Here is a 10994-nt window from a genome sequence, read left to right on the forward strand (position 1 = left end):
TCAAAATTTTTTTTCTTTTTTTTCAAACATTTTTTTAAACCCCTTACAAATTTAGAAAATAAAAAATCATTAAAAACACTTCTTTAACCGTAAGGTTGTCTTCCTAATGAAATGTGCAAATTTCAAAGGATTGGGAACATTTAAATATTGAAATAATGATTTTATGATAAAATTCTAACCATTGTTTTGAGATTAAATAATTCATTTTTGGTATCTCACTATATTTTTTATTTTTTTAATATTATTATTCTTATTCTTTATAAGTCATTGCATCTTATTCAATAGTAGGGATATTGACAATTAATGTATCCTAGAGTATATATGTGAGAAGAATAATACAAGTATAGGGCGTGAAAACTACGGTGCAAATCTTTTGAAAAAAATGAAATCCATCGTACAAAAATTGCACAAAACAGTCCAGTTTTAATTTCATGCATGCATGTGAGAATGGCGGCGTACAGTCTACAGAGTCCTCTACCTTATTTTGATGCGGCCAATAACATGTAGTTCAAATGGCATGAGACTTAATCTCTAAAAGAGAGATCATGAGTTCGATCCCTTTCCCCAAATCTCCCTAATATAAAAATAAAAAAGAATAAAAACCTTATTTTGATGCCTTGAGCATATTGTCCTCATAATCCAGATAATAATGAGCAATGCTTGAACAATGTGTGTATCGAGTTTTATCAACTTGATCTTGGCTCGAAAGAGACAGAGATGAATCACAAATGATCAAGAATTAGCCTTGCCCTTTGCTTATAAGCTAGGACCCTCCATAATTCACAATGATGGAACCAGCAATTGAGTTGAGGGGGTCAATTTATGTAAAAAGTAATTTTAAATACAATCTTAGGATATGGAAACTCTACATATTCTATTTTCTACTGTATCACATATTTATGTAAAGAATAATACTAGCTACAGTCTTAAAAGGTGTGCAACTTTTCAAATGGAGTGGGCAGGGTTTGCAAGTCCTATGATTGTAAATATCATTTCTCTTATGTAAATTAAAAAGAAATTAAAAATCATAAAAATATAACTACAAACTATTTTTCATATAAATCATCGCCCTTAAATAATTTTTTTTGTATTTTTACTATGGATTCCATACTAAGAAGCTCAATATTGTATGACAAAAAAATTTAAGATCTATATTAATAAGTTTATATTTCTCCTAAACTTAATTTTAATTTTAATTTTAGAGAGGTCACATCCTTAAAAATAGATAATATATAAAAATTAAACAAAATTTTGGGATTATAAGGAAAAAAAATTAGAAAGAGGCATTTATAGGTATATTAAAAGTTTAAAAAATTTTAAAAAGTATATAGAGATTATATATTTTTGGATGGGCCATTTTCTATATTCGTAGGATAATATATAAAATTTTGGGGGCATTTTATATTTTCAAAAAGTTTTGGGATGGCCATGACCCCCATAAGTATAACGTGGCCCCGCCACCGATAATTCACACGCATTTTGTTTGAATTATAGTAAAACTGTAAAACGAACTTAAAGATGCGAAGAATGTATTAATATTTATTAAGTATTTAATGCTATATGAAACATTAGCATGGATGATAACATTATAAAACATTTTACATAATATCTATTTATCTTTCATTTGACATCCTAATGTCCAAACTATTTATTCAAGAGAAATACCTTAGCCCTTGTTGTTTGGAGTTGTAGAGATCAAATCAATACCCTATAATTTAGTCCCAAGATAAAGTTAAGAAAATATAAGACAAGTTAACTTAGACTCTAAAAATGAAAGATACTCAAACTCTTAAAAAGAAAAAAACTCAGATTTCTAAAAAGAAAATATTTTACAAGACAAGTTAGACTTAATCACTCCAATGAAATAGAACTCTATATAAAGGAAATTCTTAAAAATCTCAAAAATTCTTCGTAGAAGGTCCTTACGCCCAGACTTACTACAACTTCTCTACACTTAGATAAAATTCATCTATTGTATTGTGAGATATATGAGGCTAAAAGATATTATAAAATCACCTATCATAATAGATTTTGTCGCTAAACAAGCCATGGACGTAGGCATAAAAAACCAAGCAGCGCCATTTTACTCTAGGGTTTAAACACCCTCAAGCCTCATCCACCATTCTTCTTCCTCATTTCACATTTCTAAGTTTCTCATTTTGTAGTGCCGCCTCCCCCCCCCCCCCCCTTCTCTCTCTCTCACAACTGCGTCATCGCATGTAGGGCCACCTCCGTTGACATCGAAGATGTCGACAAACAGACCAAAGTTGTGCTGAGACCGATGTTGACGGTTTTCTCCTCCTTCACTGGTTAGTTTTGATCGAAATTTACAACTTTTTAATATTTCAATTTTGTCTAAAAACGTACCGAATTATTCAATTTTCACACCTATTGGGAATCATTCTTTATTCCATTCCGGTCTATTGTGGAAATTCTCGCATTAACAGGAGCCATCAACTGCATTACTTATGGAGACTATTCACACATTAACCATGTACCTTGGACCAAGTTATATTCTCTATGAAGGGAAATTTCATGACCACAAAGAAAGGTCCCCCCCCCGGGACCGTGATTGCATTGGAAGGGCTACGACCCATTATTTCATCGTTTAGTCATTAATCTCTCTACCCTCCTTTCTCCTCCCCCGGGGCAAGGAAATAATATAGACAGCAGGGTCACTAATGAATGATTTATTTATTTTAGGTTTATATTAATTTCTAGGTAATTGAAGGTCTTTGAAAATTTCTAAAAGGACTAAAATTAAACAAATAAATGAATTTCCTTTAGGAAAAGTTTGTGGAAAGAATTCTGAACTGTTTGTAATCAAGTGGGTTTAAATCATTTTCTTCGTCTGATCAAAAGAAAACTCCATATTCTGCGGTTGACATGGAACTGACTCCATGCTAATGACATCTACAATGAGAGAGACGGAAAAAAAAAAAAAAATCTTTATACAAAATAAACAATAACTTGTCAATAATTATTTTTATTTTATCATCTTTAATTATATTTATCTATATAATAAAATATTCATTAAAATAATAAATATATAATATGTTTTAAAATATATTATATTAATAAGAAAAATAATAATATTTAATATAAAAATAGCATTGCTTTAATTCGTATTATTTTTCATCATAAATAGTGATATGAGAGATTTTAAATAAATATCATTTAAATGATTAATAAAATAAGTTATTTAAAATATGACTAGTCAATAAGAAATCACAAAATTTAAAATAAAAATAAGAACACAAAAACTTTGACCGTCACACAGTACCAAGACTTCTAGCCTACCGTACACTCAAAAATATAAAATTCTCAACTACAAGATGAGAAATTCATTCGTAATAAAGGAATTTTACGTAAATAAACCAACAAATTATTTATATGTCAAATTTTAAAATTATTTATATTTTAAAATAAATATAATATATCATATAAAATCATATTAATTTATAAATTTATTTTAATATTTTTACAACAGCATCTAAATAAAAAATTTATGAATATTACATACTATTTTTTTATTTTTTTACAATAAATATATAGTATATAAATAATAAATAAAATAATTTAATTAATTAAATAAAAATAATAATTTTTTAATAATAAAATATGTAATATAAAATGATGAATAGCCTAATGAATTTGCCTCCGTTGGTTCCTAAAGGCCCGATGCTCCGTCCACGTGGACATCACTCCCCGTTGTACGGTATCATTTTCCATCCACTACCAACGAACCCACTCTTCCTCTTTATTATATTATTTTAAAATCAAGCTTTTTTCTCTTCAATCTACCTCTTTTTCAAGATTAATATATTGTTAAAATTCACTGATAATCTCGGATGTGAAGCATAAATTATAATGAATAATGCTACTTCCTTTTAATTTTATCTTCAATTGGATTATTACTTAACTATAATTTATTAAAAAATTATATTTTCAAGTCGGTGGTTGGACCACACTTAGAACTCATTTGGAGAATCACATTAGATGATAAATCTGTTAACGATAATGAAATAATTTGTAAATAATAGTCAAATAGTTTGAATTAATATATTTTATTAAATTTTGAGAAACTATAAAGAAAAATTTCAATAAAAATATTATAAATTTAAATAATGCTAGAATATAATTTTTAAAAATTATTTTTGTTTTGAGATTTGAAAAAATTGAATTGTTTTTTATGTTTTGTTTGCAAGCTTGTGAAAGTTGTAATGTTTAGATAATAATTAGATGCAAAAATTGAATATTTGAAATTAAAAACTGTTTGTGTTTATTAATGTTTAGGAAAAAGATGAGATATAATGAAATAGGTATCCAAACGAGGCCTTAGTAAAGTAATTATATGGTATAATTTAATTTGTAATATAAAATTTAAATTTTAAAAATTAAATCATATCATCTAAATAACGTGGATAGATAATGTGTTCTACAAACTGACTTGATAATAAAATAACTCTAATTCATTAATTTCAAATATGATAGTTAACATAAATAAAATGACTTGATTTAGAAAAGGAGAAACTTTATTTTGCACTTCAAACTATCACAATTTTTGGAATTATATTTCAAACCGTCAAAACCCTTTATTTGCAATTCTTGTAGGTACATATTTTGGAATCTAATAGGATGTTTGGAAACAATTTTCATAATTAGATTTATCTCATTTCATTTTATTTTTTTCTAAATATCATTCGAACACAAACAATTTTAAACAAATCATTACAACTTTTTTCAAACTAATCATTACAACTTTTACAACATTTCAAACAAAAAATAATTCAATTTTTTAAATTCTAAAACAAAAATTATATTTCAACAATATTTTTTCTTTAACTTTTTTCCTCTCATTTTCAAAAACCTAATAAATACTTAACTCAAACTATCTTATTACTATTCACAAATTATTTTACTACTATTCACAAAATTCTTATCTTATCTCATTCTCCAAGCATCCCTTTAAAAGCAAGTGAATTGTTTTAAGAGAAATGATAATTACAGTCCTATGGTGTGCAAGTATTGCACACTTCATTTAAAAAAAAAAAGGATAAATATAAAATACACATAAAAAAATTATTTTTTTATCATAAACTCTACTTTTTTTAAAATAGTGTGCAAAGTTTGCATTAAAAGCGAAAATTCAATGAAAATTCAAGACGTACTTTAAAAAAATGATAATTTATTGGTGCAGAACTTAAAATTAAAAGCGAAAAAGAATTCAACCTTTTTTTAAGGAGAATTTAAACTTTGCACAAATAATCTTATCTTTCTTAAAGTCACACTAATATACTATCATTTATTCGCTACTAAAATTTTTGATAGTTAAGTCTCCTCTCTTTAACTCCTCTCTCCCTCTTTCCTCTCCTTCCCTCTTCCCAAGGGTGGGAATTGCATATGGACTCCGACACCTGATCCCACCCTGCATGAATGAGCGGCTCCATTTGGCTGCCAGGTAGACTAATGGCTAGGCAAACCATCTGAATCCATCAAACAATCTAGATTTTACAAATTCATTCACCAAAATCCATAAAATCTTAGAGATCTACAACTCAAATCCACATATCAATCATCAAACCATAAGTATACAAATACATATCCAAAAAATATCATCTTAAACACACACAAAATCGCAACAATGGAAGCAGCAAGACCACAGTGTAGCTGTTAGCTGTGGATCTAAGCAAAGAACCATGTCCATGACTGGCTATGGCATGTGGCTCAAGGCAGAGAACCACAACCAATCATGGTCGTGGGTTTGAGCAAAGAACTACGACCACGAATGATCGTGAGTCTTTTGTTAACTCAGACCTATGGCCACGCTACGGCTCGTGGGTGTCTCACAACCTTGAAGAAAAAAAAAGTAGAAGAGGAGAAGAGACGTTGCCTACTGCGAGGTTGGGGTAGCAATAAAGGAGCAAATGAAGAACAAAAGAAGACATAAGAGATTAAGAGATAGGGAGTCAAGATCGAACGACGTAGGGAGAGAGAGAGAAGAGAGAAAAGAAAATGAAGTAGGGTTTTGAAATTTTCCTTTTATATTAGGGTATGCAGGGTGGGCGAGTAGCCCTACCTGCATTTCCTATATGTTAAAAAAGCCCGCTTACTCATCTACTTGGGTTGGATTGCTCATCTAAGTTCATGTCATCTAGGTCCACGTGAAGGCGCACAGATGAGCCAGGTAGGCCAAATGTGGGGGCCCACACAACATCCCTATGTGTGCCTCATGCACCACCAAAGTGGTGTGTTGCCCCCATGCATTGCATACTCTTGGAGTTCCAAATGCATTTGCGTTGGAGCTCCAAACACATTTGCGTTGCTTCATCAAATTCTTAGGTCTTATATCTTTAAGATTTGATCATCCACACTACACCATAGCCAATGCTGATATATATATCTACATCAATCTCATAGGCTTGTAAAACCACAATTAAGTCTTCCTTTTGTTATTATGTATTTTATCGCTTTCTCTAAACGCCCAAGGCAACATACACTCCTATCTAAGGGTGTAACTTGTCCGGTTCAGTCAGATTTTAAACAAATTTTAAAACTAAATTAGTTTATACTAGTTTTGAAAATTTAAGAATCGACATGATCTGATTCATCATTGAAGTTGGAACATTCATTTTTCTCAATTTCAGTCTGGTCTGGTTCAATTTTTCGATTTACCGTTTATACATGTGACACTGTATAAGTTTAATATTATAGTTTTTTCAATACTAGACTTAATTGTTAGAATTTATTATTTACAATTACTAATTTATTAATGTTTAATGTTTAATTATACTAGTATGGTATAAGTAGTGTCTAACTTATTAGTGAGATTAATAAATTTGAATAATAAAATTAAAATAGTATAATTAGTGTTATAAGTAGTGTCTTAACTTTCATCAAATGTTATATTAATTTTATATTATAAAATTAATAAGCTTGAATTATAATATTAGAATTTTATGTAATATTAATTAGAAATTTAGTATATAATATAATATAAAAAATTATATAATATAAAAATTAAATATATATCGGTCTAATTTGATTTAAACCAATTTTCAAAATATGAACCAGTTTTAATTCTTAAGAACCGATACCCCATTAGACCGAACTAGTAGGTTCGATTCTATTCAACTGGTTTTCCCTTTTTTTTATACCCCTACTCCTAACCAAGTCTTTGGAAGAACCATCTTCAAGGTTGGTAATTTGGGACTGGTTACATGAAAAACTTTATATTTTAATGGTGGGTCCTATTAATTTTTAAAAGAGTGCACAAAGTTTGTACATACTAAAATTGTATTTAGTGTGATGACCCGCTTTTAAGTGTATTTGCCCTGAAATAATTGTTTTTATTTTATTTAATATATCAGTTATTTATTTTAATTTATTTACGTTTTAAAATTGGTTTTTAATTTAATTTAATTTATTTGATGTTGTGTTTTATTTCTTTAAGTTGTTTTGTGGTTTTTGATCCCTTTTCGGCGGTTTGTTTGTTTTCCCAGAGTGAGGATTGGACCTCGTTTCTTTTTGCAGCTCTTTTCCTTTTTCTCTTCTTTTTTTCCTTTTTCCTTTCTTTTTCTTTTTCTTTTTCTCTTTTTCCTTCTTCTTTTCTTTTTCTTTTTCTTTCTTTTTCTTTTTTTCTTTTTCTTTTTTCTCTCTTCTCTCCCCCGCGTCCGAACCCCCCCCCGAGCTCTCTATCTCTCCTCCCTCTCCCTCACGCCGGCGTCCCTTCAACAGCCCAGACCGCCGCCGTCCGGCCACCGTTCGGCCCCCCACCGATCCCATTCTCTTCCCCTCCCTCCGGTGCACCACCCCACCCAAGCTCACCCCCAACCGGCCGGCCATTTGGCTGGAAAAACCCCAACAAAGCCGCACGGTTTTGGCTCCGATCCGCCGCCGTCGCTCCACCTCCGGCCACCACTTCATCACCACTTCATCACCGACTCCTTGCCGTCCTAACCCACCCATTTCCGGCCTCCAACGACCACCGCAACAGCTCCTACGAGCTAGCTTTCCGTTTTGGGTAATCCGGCCATTTTCCGGCGATTCCGCCGCCACCCACGACCAACCACCACTTCCAATAGCCTCACAACCATCCCTAGACCATTCCCTATCAATTTCGTGTCCTAGTTTGTCCCCGTTCAAAAGTGGGTTTTTCAAACCCACGGCCACAATGAATTTTCACTGTGACGTTGCTTTTCCGGCGCCGTTTGCGACGCCGCTTGTTTTCTAAAATTGCCATATAGCGCTGTAAGTATTTTCCAAACCCTATTTTCAGATTTTAATATATATTGCTCATTCAATTATTTACTGTTGTTGGTTGTTGATTCCGGACTGAGTCCGAGGAGTTTCGGGGGTCGGATGGATGGAGGACGGAGTTGCCTGTTTATTTGATTTATGATTGTTGGATTATTTTATTATGCATTGTTATGGCATTACATGGTGCATGCGCGTGTGTTTGAGGATTTATGTGAAAAGCCTGTGTTTTGGCGTAAGTGTATTGCGGGTGCGTGTGTATCACGAGCCCAAGCCGGGATGGGTTATTATCTCGGTGGAGCTCCTCTGGTCACTCGGGAGCGGAATAAACTGAGTGATGTCCCCTGAGTTGTCGAGAGCGATGACGGGAGCGGGGCTAGGGGATGCTTGGCTACGAACGCGCCGAGTGCGGAACCGGGCATTGCCCTACTCACCGACTCCGTGGCCCTTCGCTGGCGAGGGCTAGAGGATGCTTGGCTACGCACGCGCGGGGCGCGGAACTGGGCATCGCTCGTTAGGTGTCGCATGCGTGGTGGTACTCTACGGTGTGACACTGGAGCCAGGGTGTGCGGATGACCCCTAGGGGAGGTCATGGTGCATACGGTTAAAATTGGATAATGGTTTATGAGGCCAAATGGGACTTTTGGCGTGGGCCAGATGGACTTCTGGCGAGATATTGGGCCGGATGGACTTCTGGTGAGATATTGGGCCAAATGGACTTTTGGCGGCCAAATGTGACTTTTGGCGTGTTTTTCGGAAAGGATGTGTTTTTGGGTCAAATGGGTTTTTGGCGTGTGTGGAAAACTAGTGTTTTATGGGCTTTGTGCATTGGGCATGGTTCATGCATCTTGTTTGAGTTTTATGTGTTTTTATCTGGTAGTATTTGGGTTTTACTTACCTGCGGTACCATTCGTGGTTCCGTAGCTTTTGGTGCAGAGTTAGAGGACGAAAAGGACGAGGCTGAGCCCGAGGATGCGGCTCCGCCGGGTTGCTGATGCTATCTTTTATATTTGTTAAAACCGTATTTGTGTTTTGTAATATTTTATCTATGTACATTTTAAGCAGCTTGTATTACGTTAAGAAAAATTCTGATACTTAGTTATGACTTTCGTTATCCGCTGCGTGTTTCTCTGTACACATCTGTTGCCTTGCACACACTCGGCACCCGTCGATGGGATGGTGACCCGGGTTGTCACCATCCGGACGTCTCAATTTCCCCGTGTTCGGGCGTGGGGATTTGGGGGCGTCACATTTAGCATTATAAAACTATATTATAATAATATTTAACTTTATAATATTTTTTATTCAAATTTTTTTTTTCATTTTCCAAACCATAAAAAATATTCAACTCAAAATATCTCACTACTATTTACAAACTATTTTACTATTATTTATAAAATTCTCATTTCATCTCACTCTTTAACCAAACCCTAAGTCACCTTTTAGAGGTGTTAATCCACATCAACATTGTACTGGAATGACTTTTTATTTTAAAAGGATAAAAATATCATTTACAATTTTTTAATCATATAAACTATATTTTATATAAAAGTTAGGGATATTTGACATATATTTTCATTATCGTTCTTTATCTACACCATATATTTTCCAAACAAATGTTGGTATATGCTAGTATATTTTTTAATTTGTTAATTTTCATGAATTGTGTATAGAAAAAAATAGAGAGTCATTTTTATATACGTTTTGTGCATTTTATTTATATGATTAATTAAATCAATTATTTTATATTAAAAAAATAATACAATCAATCATATTAATACAGAATATAAAAAATACATAAAAATAACTGAAGATAAATATCACTCAGAAAAATATCTTATTTATGTTAAAAATCTCTCAAAAAAATATCTTATTTATGTTGACTTTTGTCACGGTTATTCTTTAATGCTATTTTTATGTCTTCGTGACCATTTTGAAAATCTACATATAATAAAAGCCAGCAATTCTTTTTATTTCAAAGCAAAACGTATATGAACATGTTTTAATTTCTCCTCATAATAAATAAAAAAAAAAATATTTCAAACGAAGTATATCGTTTTATATTCATATAATTTTAGTTTTTAAATATTTTTGTACTAAACATAAGTAATTAACACCCATGTTACACCCATTTCACCATAGAAGGTGCATGTGTGAATCAAGATTAGTGCTTATATAAATTAGAGTTTTATTACATATAATTACTTTTAAGTACTTTTTATACAGTTCATTGATGTGATTGGCCAGAACAATTATTTTATATTAAAAAATAAAGCGGTTAATCACATTATTAAAATACACAAATAATAACTAAAAGTGACTATACATAGAATTTTTATTATAGGACATCACATTTTTTAAAATGTCCGTATCAAAAGAGTAGAGCTCTAATTGGCTGGTTTGGTTTAATTTGATTTTAAACATGTTAATAAATCAAATCGAACGATTTGATTTTGTAATAAAGTAGTGCTATTATGTCCCCTCAATTTGTTTACCTGGTGTGCCCTCTAGTATAAATTATACATTTAAAAAAAAAACATTGTTTAAACATGTTTAAATATTTTAAAAAATATAAAAAAGATACTAATATACTAATAGTCACTTATTTAATCGGTAAGTAAAAAAAATTAAATATATAAACGGTCAAAATGAAGAGACAAAATGATGAGATATATTAGCATTATTCTTTATAAAAATCAAAATCTTAACCGAACGGTTCATGAGTGAAAGCGATTATT

This window comes from Carya illinoinensis, chromosome 6 (genome assembly GCF_018687715.1).
Source record: "Carya illinoinensis cultivar Pawnee chromosome 6, C.illinoinensisPawnee_v1, whole genome shotgun sequence".
Lineage (NCBI taxonomy): Eukaryota > Viridiplantae > Streptophyta > Magnoliopsida > Fagales > Juglandaceae > Carya > Carya illinoinensis.